The sequence below is a fragment of the Oryzias melastigma genome, linkage group LG12 (genome assembly GCF_002922805.2).
Source record: "Oryzias melastigma strain HK-1 linkage group LG12, ASM292280v2, whole genome shotgun sequence".
Classification (NCBI taxonomy): domain Eukaryota; kingdom Metazoa; phylum Chordata; class Actinopteri; order Beloniformes; family Adrianichthyidae; genus Oryzias; species Oryzias melastigma.
In genome coordinates, this window is record NC_050523.1 from 22,126,912 (window position 1) to 22,136,968 (window position 10,057).

Below are 10,057 nucleotides of genomic sequence, written 5' to 3' on the forward strand. Positions count from 1 at the left end.
TTTGGACACTCCTGCTTTAGGTCACTGGAACTGAAAACCTCGACAAAGAAAAATGAACAAAAAGAAACAGCAGATCAACAAAAGGTTTATTGACATAAATTATCATAAGATTAATCAGTGGTGGAGCCAGAAGATTTAAAAGAGGGGGGGGCAGAAGACATACTAAGGGTGGCAGAAAAGCAGCGTTTAAGGCCATAACAAAAAAAAGGATCAACAATACATATTCCAGTCATTCTTCTTAAAGAACTCCTTCCAGAATTCTTTCCATTAAATTATTTTACATTCAAGTTGAGAGCATGAAAGAACAATTCTTTTGCTTGTAATTGTTTTTGAATAAAATGTTTTATTCATCTAACTGTGAATAATTTATGTGTGGTTTTTTGCGACGTCTTGGTCAGGACTCTCTTGTAAGAGACTTTAAGCTAAATTGGACTTCCTGGTTAAATAAAGGTTAATAAATCAAATAAAGGCTGTATTGAGGATTTCTTAATCTTTCTCAGTGATGATACTAATATTGACTCAATCGTTGGAGGGCAAAGATTTTTGCTGCTTGAGGTGCTAGATTTAATTCTCTTGGAGGAGTTTAAATTTGCTGTTGGCTTGAAGGTGACATGCCAGCTTCTTCCTGAGGTCAAAGGTCAATACAACTTTGGTTGTAGACTTCACCTGGAGATGCAAGTGTGAAATTTTGTCAACAAAAGTTTCATTTTCCTGTATAGTGGCAAAATTAGAAAATCACCAAATTTCACACTTTGTCACAAAATGACCAACAAGGCGTAGGTCTCATGGCCATCCCATAATAACTTCAAAAATTCATTTGGATGACAGGTATGTTTTGGTTTCTTTAGTGGATTTTAAAATAGCTTTTGGAGCCCCATAAGAGATTTTGGCCCCATTCATTCATTTTTACCCCCCTGTGATGTCATTTTTGGGGTTGTTCACTGTGTCATACATTTCCTTTCGCCAGCTAAATGGTTCTTACAAATTTTGAGTCTTTGAGTATGGGGCAAGGGCGAAACTTCTCTTAAAATATGCGGTAAGAAAGAAGAACTACAAAAACAATCTGGTCAATTTTTGAGAAAAATTCACCCATATACCATAAAATTCTAACATTTTCTTAAAAACCTCCATGAGCACCCCGCGGTGTAACATGCAGTCACATGCACACACACTGAAGGCTGAGAATTGTCTTGTTTAGAATGAAATTCTTGTGTTTTTGGTTTCTACGGTTTGTTGCAGCTCCTTGTCCCAGTTACCTTGCATTCATCGTTTCTGTTTGTGTGTTCCAGAGCTGCCCCGTCTGTGAGCCGGCTCCTGGGACCACACACACTTCCACTGTTGTCAAGTTTGCAGCCACATACGCTATGTTGGTGTGTGTGAGTGTGAGTGTGAACGCCAGGTGGGAGAACACCTGCCTGCAGCTCCGGCTGTCCCGTGTGTCCCAGCTTGTTGTTGGACAATAATCACGGCATCAGGCTGGATCGTAGCACTTTCTAATAACCACCAATAACCTCAAACTTCTCCCGCGGTCACCTCTGTGTCTGTAAGAAAAGAAGTCAAAGAATTTTACTGCTTTAAATTTATATTTATGTGTGGCTGCCCAGCTCCAAACCTTTCTGGAGAACTGCTCAGACCTTCACACAAAAGTATTGGCCACAAAGAGGTCCTGAGACACAAACAAGCCAGACAAAACACAACGTTGGGGCTGTTTCTGAGTTAGCAGGTGACAACAAAAACATGCCTCAATCCAAATGTACTTTCTAAAATGAAGCGTAATTGATTTATATTGTTAAATGTTTGATTTGTTGAACAACTTGCCTCAGACAGATTGATCTGGTTTGATCGTAAGGGTGTATTCACACCAAACGTGACATACGCGGAAGAGCCGGCCTGCTCCAATGTTAAAGCAATAGTATAGGTGCGCTCTGAGGTGAATTGAAGACCTGCAGCGCAATTTGAGTCGGCCACTAGCTCGATTTGAGCGGCTTGGCGTGGATTGGGTGGCACGGGCAAAATGTAAAAACCTAAAGTTTGACAGGCCGCTACGTCCCATCAGCCAATCAGAAACTCAGCTTTGGGCACATGACTTTATCAGTGACTCGATCGGCGGGTAGAAAATTGATCTAAAGCGAGCGTTTTTGTCCAGAACTTTCATCTTTTTCCCCGTTTGAGCCGCATGTTTTCATAGCTAAAACAGCTACTTTTGGGCAGAATGCTGGCTTTCGCCCCCACGCCGAAGCTCACTTGCTCTATATGCCGGCAGACGGAGAGACGATGCAGAGGCTGCCAGCTCAGGCCTCATTGAGACATTTAAGAAAAAGGAAAAAGGTCTCCTTGTTTCATTTCCCCCCTTCAGATTAACACGAGACCATGAGCTTTCAAACTCAGCCACAGAGACACAGAAACACAGCGGAAGCGGCTGTCATACAGACACAGCCCCCTGTGCCAGGAAAATCTTTTAATGATAATCATATAAACCCAAACATGGAGAAATGATTACCTATGTTTTTGTAGAACTCTTCACAATAAATAAACTGTATTCCTCGACATCGTGCGTGCCTTCCATTCATTCCAAGTGAGATATGCATAGGCAGAGCTGGACCACTGAATGATTAACTTTCACTATAAAAAAAAAAAAAATGTGAAAAAATTAGGCTTATGAGAGCAACAATGTTTATTCTGACCAACAGAATGACTGAGTAATAGCTGTGAGGAAGAATACCTTTGAGTTTCCAGAAAGATGATCTCTTTCTTGATCTTTTGAAACTTCATCAAGTTCCTGTTGCTCCCTCTGTGGGACAGTTCCGCTGGTGGAACGTCTAGGAATGCTAATAAAGAATGTGGTTTGTCTTGCTTTCACATCTTTTGTATATGTGGTTCTCCAGCATTATTTCTGCTGATTCGACTATTTTATTTGAACAGAAAAATGTTCTTTACTCTGCACAGTTTTAGAACTATTCACATGCTGTCATTGATCAAAGAAAAACTGACCATGAAGCCCAGTCTGGGGCTTGTCGGCATGACTTGGTCAGTAGCTCCAATACAACGTGAAGTGTGAGAGACCTCCACTGGTTCTGTAACACAGAAAAGTCTATTAGAATGCCAACAATCAGGAAGTTTACAGAAGATTTGTTTTATTTTCCTGTACAATCCTTTTATATTCTTAAGGTATTATTTGTGTCTCCAGATGTTCTAGTTACTGGTCGTTCAAGCTCCAAGAGTTTAGAAACGTTCCAGGTTTGAACAGCTGCTGAGGCGGGACGTCCTGCTGGCCTCATTTCCACAGCAGTTGGCTCTCATGAGAATGGTTCACTCTTAGATGACACAAACCATCAATGACAGCCAAGAATCCCTTCATTTTAGGGTTTCGGTACAGAGGGATACGTATTAATGCATTACAATAGATGTCTAAAAGGTTTACCTCCAGTTCTTCATGACGTTTTCCATCACTCTCCTGGATGAGTAGGGCTACCACGATTATTAAACTAATCAACTATTAAAGTAGTCCACAACAAATTTAATAGTCGATCAGTCATTACTTTATATTAAATGGAGTCAGGAGTTGACATTTATAATGGCATTCTGTTAGCTTTTTTGATTATTTTGGCATTTACAAAGGTTTTTTTAGACTATTTTGGAGTTTAGCTAATATTTCAGCTTCATGCTAGCTATTTTAGCTAATTCATGCTATCTTTCTGTGTGGAGTTTGCATATTCTCCATGTGTATGCAGCTTCCTCCCACAGTCCAAACATGCTTCATAAGTTAACTGGTTACTCCATGCTGTCCCTGTGTGCATGTGTGTGATTGTGGCCCTGCGACGGATTGGCGACGTGTCTGGGGTATACTCTGCTGTAGGGCTGCTGGGACAGGCTCCAGCAACACTGTGACCCTGAAAGGGTAAGAAAGATGGATGGACGTGTTTTTGTTGTGGGACATAAGGAAACAAAATTTTGCTTTAAATTTGATTAACAGGTAACCAAACCTGGAAGTTGGATACTGACTCCACCCACTGGCGAAATGTGAAAATCCAGTCAGAGGGGTGGGGCTTGGGGGCGGGACTGTTACTACTGGAGCTGCAGATCATGATGTCAGACTTCTGAAACGTACATGGTTTAACTAATCACATACTTTAACTGTAATACCTCATGTCAACCTGTAGTGGGCAGCACACAGGCAGTTTGTGACTATATTTTGAAGAATTAAACAGTTTTTCAATTTGTCAAAATTTGGCAATGACCAACAGACAATACTTCAAAGCCCCATTTATAGAGATCAACAAATTAAAAAAAAAAAAAAAAAGATAATTTAGGGTTTGGTTACCCTTTAAGATTAAGTCACACACTGTTCAGTCAATTAGATCAGTCTTTTTCAACCAGTGGGCCGGTCAGATCTACCAAAGGAAATTATTCAATGTGACCTAATTGGTCTAAAAATCATTAACTACTGCCAGGATATCAGCTCTGTGTTCATCCAAGCAGAACCAGGTTTCACACTATGAAAAATAGCCAATAAGACATTTTCTTTGTGTTAGATTTTCATTCACTTTGATATGAATGACTATTTTGTTTAAACAGGCTTTTTTTTTTTCTTCCTTACATTTTCAGTTGGTGATGTACTTCAAGATTTTTATCAGGGAAACTGAAACTTGGATCCTGGATTAGGAAGTGTGAGCAAACTACTTTTTTAATTATAAAATGTTGTTTTTAAATGCATGAATCACATTTTAAAATGTGATTTGTGTGGAGGCTTTTTAAAAGGGAGCTATGAAAACCCATTGAAATTTCAAATATTTCTGTAGTTTTTCTGCATTTTGCCTAAAAAGGTGATAAACAGACAAAACAGAAGGTTTTCAGTGTAACTCTTCACTGAACGAGTAAACTCTGCCGAGATTAACCCCCTCTAGCAGAATTACTCTCAGTCACCATCTGCTGTGACCGGCTGGAGAAAGGAAAGAGACAACTATAGGAACACACTGGAACATCTGTTACATTACATAAGACAAACTTTTGTTTTGCATTTAAAACAAAATGTAGTGAGAGAACTTAAATACAGGAACATTTGTTAAAAGGCAAAAGTGATACTGGTCACTCAAAGATGTGTAAACATGTCTGGTACATCCCAATACTGACTTTACCGAACAAAATAAATATTTTCTCTTATTTTGAAAAGGTAGGAGGTGGTACCTTATCTGAATACTCCATACTTTTCCTGTAAGCGTCCTGAAAGCAAGTGGTAGTTCAGTCCAAACACGTTACTGAAACTGTTATGACTGAAGGAGGAAGAAGCTGCTTAATGAAGGAAACAGTTTATAGATTTAAGGAAGGCTGAGAAATTCAGAAACTGATACAGGATGAGTGGAGATGGATTACAGGTGTGCCAGGAGTCCCCGCCAGTAATCCAGCACACCTGTGGAGACCTAACAGAAAACAGCAGAAGACAGCACTGACACAATATGACCAGCAGAGGGAGACAGAGGGACAGGCAGCTGGTAAAGCCTGACAAAAACGACCCTCAGCATCCAGATACCAAACTCACTCAACACCTCATGTTTCTTTTTCAGTGCATCAAAACTACTTGCAAGACATTTTTTAATGTTTATTTTTTTATTTTCCAGATTAGTGGTCTTTTGTTTTTCTTCCTGTCTGGTGGCAGTTTGCTCACACACTGTAGATGCACCACCGTTCATTTAAGGCTAAAGACCCTAGTATGAAGTTGAATGGAGATCAGGTAAGCTCTAACACTCGCCCAAACGGACCGGATATTCTGAGAAAATCAACCAATCCAGGACCGTGTTATTATTTTTATTCCTACAATCCAACCAGATCAATCTGTCTGAGGCAAGCTGTTCATCAAATCGACCTGTACCATTATAAAATCCTTTCAAAATAAAATAAATCAATTATAATTGGTATGGGAAAAACAATTTTAAACATGGTAGGCCTATTTTACTATTACGTTGTTTGCAGAAAACAGAGTGACACTGCTAAAACAAATGTTACAGAGATTATACCAACTCCAAACTTTGTTAGTAATGCAAAAAAAAAAAAAAACAAAAACGAAAAAAACAACTCCAGTCCGACAATGCAAAACATTGGCCATGTTTGCATATTCACAATAACACAATTTTGTTTGCAACACCACAAGAGAATTAATACATATAGCCTATGATGCACTATCATTTTTTTTTTAATTGAGGCTTTTAAGGCTCTTTATAGTGTGGAAAATATGATAGACAATTATTTATAACAATCTAATCCTTCTGCTTTTCCTTCTTCATCAAAGCCGCTGAGATTAGGTCAAAATTCAAACGTCATCATCCAATCCTAAGGTACCAGCCTCTTCCAGTTTCTTCTTGGTTTTCATTTTCAACATTTAAATTTGGTTTCTAATTTAAAAAAAAAAAAATTCTTTCAGTAATGTTTTGCTTTTTTAATTGTTGTGATATTTGATTTTTTTTATTTTCTTTTACAAAAAAATCGTTTTTTTTATTCTGAGTTTCTAAAATGTAATTTTTTAAATCATTATTTCTCTCACTTTGTTCTTTGTTGTGATTTTTAAATTGTTTTATTTAATTTTCTTTTCTGAAAAGGGTTTTTTTTTCGTTTTTGTTTCAGGAATTTAGTTTTGCATTCTAAAATTTAATGTATTTTTTATTCTATGTTGCACTTTTTAAAAATGTTGTTGGAATATTTTAAATGTTTTTGCGTCAGGGGATTTTGTAATGAGATTTCCTCTTCAGGGCCACGGTAAAAGAGTCCATGTTTATCAGAAATAACACTTTTAGAGATGATTAGAATCAGACTTTTCTGCACCTTCAGGAGTGTTAGGAGAGTCTTTGAATCAGGGGTGTAACGATTCGATTCAAATCATAATTTGCGGTTGATGGTCCGATTCAAAGCTGATATCTGTTCATTTTGAAATATATATCTATATATTTATCCAAAACTTCCACCCATGTGACTCAGAGACAAATACCTGGTACTGAACAGCACAGGTGAAGTTTTCCAGATTCCTTATATTTCTTCAAGATAATCAAGTGTAAATTAAATATCTGTACAACCAAAAGTCATTTATTCCTGTTTTAAGTGCAGTTGCAGTTTCTAGAACAGTGTCCAAATGCTTCAAGGCGTATTTTCAGCTGGTTGGTGAATGGTGGCAGGAAGAGTGGGGGGGCGCATGAATGAAATCGAATCCGACAGCAGGGGAGGTAGACCCAGGCGAGGAGCCAAAGAGCGTGTGAGAGGGACTTTTCTTGGCCCAGCTCCTGAAAGTGGTTCACATTCCTGTAAGATTAATTGAAGCTGATTCCACTTTATGTTATTTCAGTCTCAGAATTTCCACCAGATAACAAAAGACATCTTGGTGCCCACTTTTCTTGTTTGTCATTTATGTCAAAGTCAAGGCCCGGGGGCCGGATCCGGCCCTCCGGGTAATTAAATCCAGCCCTTCGTATCATTATATCGTATTTATTGTTATTAATAGCCTGATGTTATCCTGCACTTATTTCTAACTTGACAAAATGAGAGTAAAATATTGAAAGTTATTTAAGGTTTAAGTTGATCAATTCTGGAATAATATTCCTGCCTTTGTATTATTCATAATTATGTTAAAAAGTTGTGGATTTAAAGTTTTAAAAATTGGCACTACACAAGCTATTTTAGCATTTACTAAGATTTTTTTTAGGCTATGTTGGAGTTTAGCTAATATTTCAGCTACATGCTAGCTGTTTTGACTAATTTAGGCTTTTTTCAATTTTTTATGCTTTTTGGGGGTTTAGCTAATACATGCTACCCTTTTTGGCTAATTTAGGCTTTGTTGAAAACGTTTTTTCGGCTGTTTTGGAGTTAGACTAATATCTACACACGCTGGCTGTTTTGACGAATTTAGGCTTTTTTCAGTTGTTTAGGCTATTTTAAGGTTTAGCTAATATTTCAGCTACATTTTGGCTAACCTAATTATTTTTTTGTTTGTTTCTTAGGCTAATTTGCCATTTAGCCAATATTTTAGCTAGCTATCAGCTTTAGCATTTTCAGCTATTAGCTTTAGCTTTTTCAGCTATCAATTTCAGCATCTTCAACTATCAGCACTAGCATCTTCAGTGGCCAAATTCATCTTACAGCATTCACTCCAGCATTATCGCAGGTAATGCTATATATCTAGTTCATAATTATGTTAAAAAGTTAAAGTTTTAAAAATTGGCATTATGCTAGTTTTTAGGACCATTTTAGCATTTACTAAAAAAAATGTTTATTCTATTTTGGAATTTAGCTAATATTTCAGCTACATGCTAGCTGTTTTGGCTAACTTAGGCTTTGTTAAAAATATATTTCAGGCTGTTTTGGAGTTAAACTAATGTTTAAATATGCTAATTGTTTTGGCGAATTTAGGCTTTTTTGAGGTTTAGCAAATATTTTAGCAACATGCTAGCTGTTTTGGCTAACCTAAGTTTTTTTAGTTTTTTTTTAGGCTAATGTGGCATTAAGCTAGTATTTTAGCCAGCTATCAGCTTTAACGTTTTCAGCTATCAGCTTTAACGTTTTTAGCTATCAATTTCAGCATCTTCAGCTATCAGCACTAGCATCTTCAGCTGCCAAATTCAGCTTACAGTATTCACACTAGGATTAATGCTACATCGCAGATAATGCTATATATCTAGTTCATAATTATGTTAAAAAGTGTTCAATAAATGTTTATCCCGTTCAGCCCGTGACCTACAGGATGTTTTGGATTTTGGCCCCTTGCGTGATTGAGTTTGACACCCCTGGATTAAATGATCGATGCTCTTCCCACTTTGTAACATGTAAATTAGTAATAAAAACAAATCAGAGGTTACAACGACAAGGAAATATTTATTAAATCTTTTTTTTTGTCGATCTTTTCATTAGTCATAGCTGCTCTGGTACGTGTATTTACAGAAACATGGCTGCTTTGTAGAAAAGTCAGGAGAAGGATGGAACGGGAAAAAGACGGTCAGAAATCAGGACAGTCTTGATGAGTGAAGGAAGGGGGCGGGTCAAAGGGGCACAGAGTACAGTCACAATGTTAAAAAGAAACATGCAGTTTTGTGACACATCCATAGATTGAAAAAAAAAGCACAGTTGTGGTTTCCCATAAACAAAAACACATCCGTTACAAAAAAACAGAACAAACTCTGTGGTGTTAGCCTCTTGCTACAAGCTACGTAAGGCAGGTGACGAAGAAGTCCACAGAACTTATAACTGCCTCGTTGACACTAAAACACAGCCAGGAAAAGTCAAGTGCTTCAGCGGTAGTCTCATCTGCAGACATGTCGACACAGAACATCCTGGAGAAGTTTTGGATAGACAGAACAGGAAAAGACATCAGGAGCGCCGTTTCCTCGGCTCCTCCGTACTCTAGTGAGGTGCGACCGCAGTGCATCTTTGATACATGCCTCAGAACACAAAGTTGATCTGCTCACTTTTGTCCCCTTTTGTATAAAAGACATATAAAATAAAAGTTAGCATCTTTTGTATCAAACGTTTGTCTTACTAAGAACATCTATGGGAACGCTAAACTGCCCGTAGAAGAGGTGTAAAAAGGATCTAACACTGTTGGATACACGGTATCCACCATAAACTGATCTAATTCCTCGTTTGTCCTTGTGGCATGGCTGCATTAAAACACTGATGACGGACATTGAACAGACCAGTCTATCCAGACTTCCACGAACGTCATGAGTCTGCACTTCAAGATGAGTTCATCTCCTCAATATGGTAATATGAGGATGTTCAAACCAAAGATTATTATTTACATTTTTTTAAATATGACATTCAATGACATTTTAACCCCTTGATGCTTGTTGATGTGATGGGATGATCTATAGGTTTAAAATATAGACAACCATACATTACTACTTTTAGTATTGACACTCAATTAAAGTACAGATTACTTATTAACCCTTTAACTGCCTGCTCAACCAAACGGTGGGAAACATTTAAAAAACATGTTTTTAAAAAATTGATTGTGTGTATTACTCCCCAAGGTACAGAGCCCCTAAAGGGAAATTTAAGAAAAAAAAAATTAAGTGATCCCCCC

The 10,057-nt window shown here is 37.7% G+C and overlaps 1 long non-coding RNA gene across 4 annotated transcripts; it reads right to left on the reverse strand.

The window, feature by feature from the left end:
* Positions 1 to 65: 65 nt before the first annotated feature.
* Positions 66 to 6,400, reverse strand: LOC112163339. Of its 4 annotated transcripts, XR_004948839.1 has the most exons (5): positions 5,185 to 6,400; positions 2,992 to 3,074; positions 2,723 to 2,905; positions 2,501 to 2,622; positions 66 to 1,541 (listed from the first exon to the last, which is right to left on the reverse strand). It is a non-coding gene; the product is annotated as an uncharacterized LOC112163339 (long non-coding RNA). The 4 variants fall into 4 exon arrangements; XR_004948836.1 differs by lacking the exon at positions 2,723 to 2,905 and having other exon boundaries at positions 5,185 to 6,397; XR_004948837.1 differs by lacking the exon at positions 66 to 1,541 and having other exon boundaries at positions 2,475 to 2,905; positions 5,185 to 6,399.
* Between the last annotated feature and the right edge of the window lie 3,657 nt (positions 6,401 to 10,057).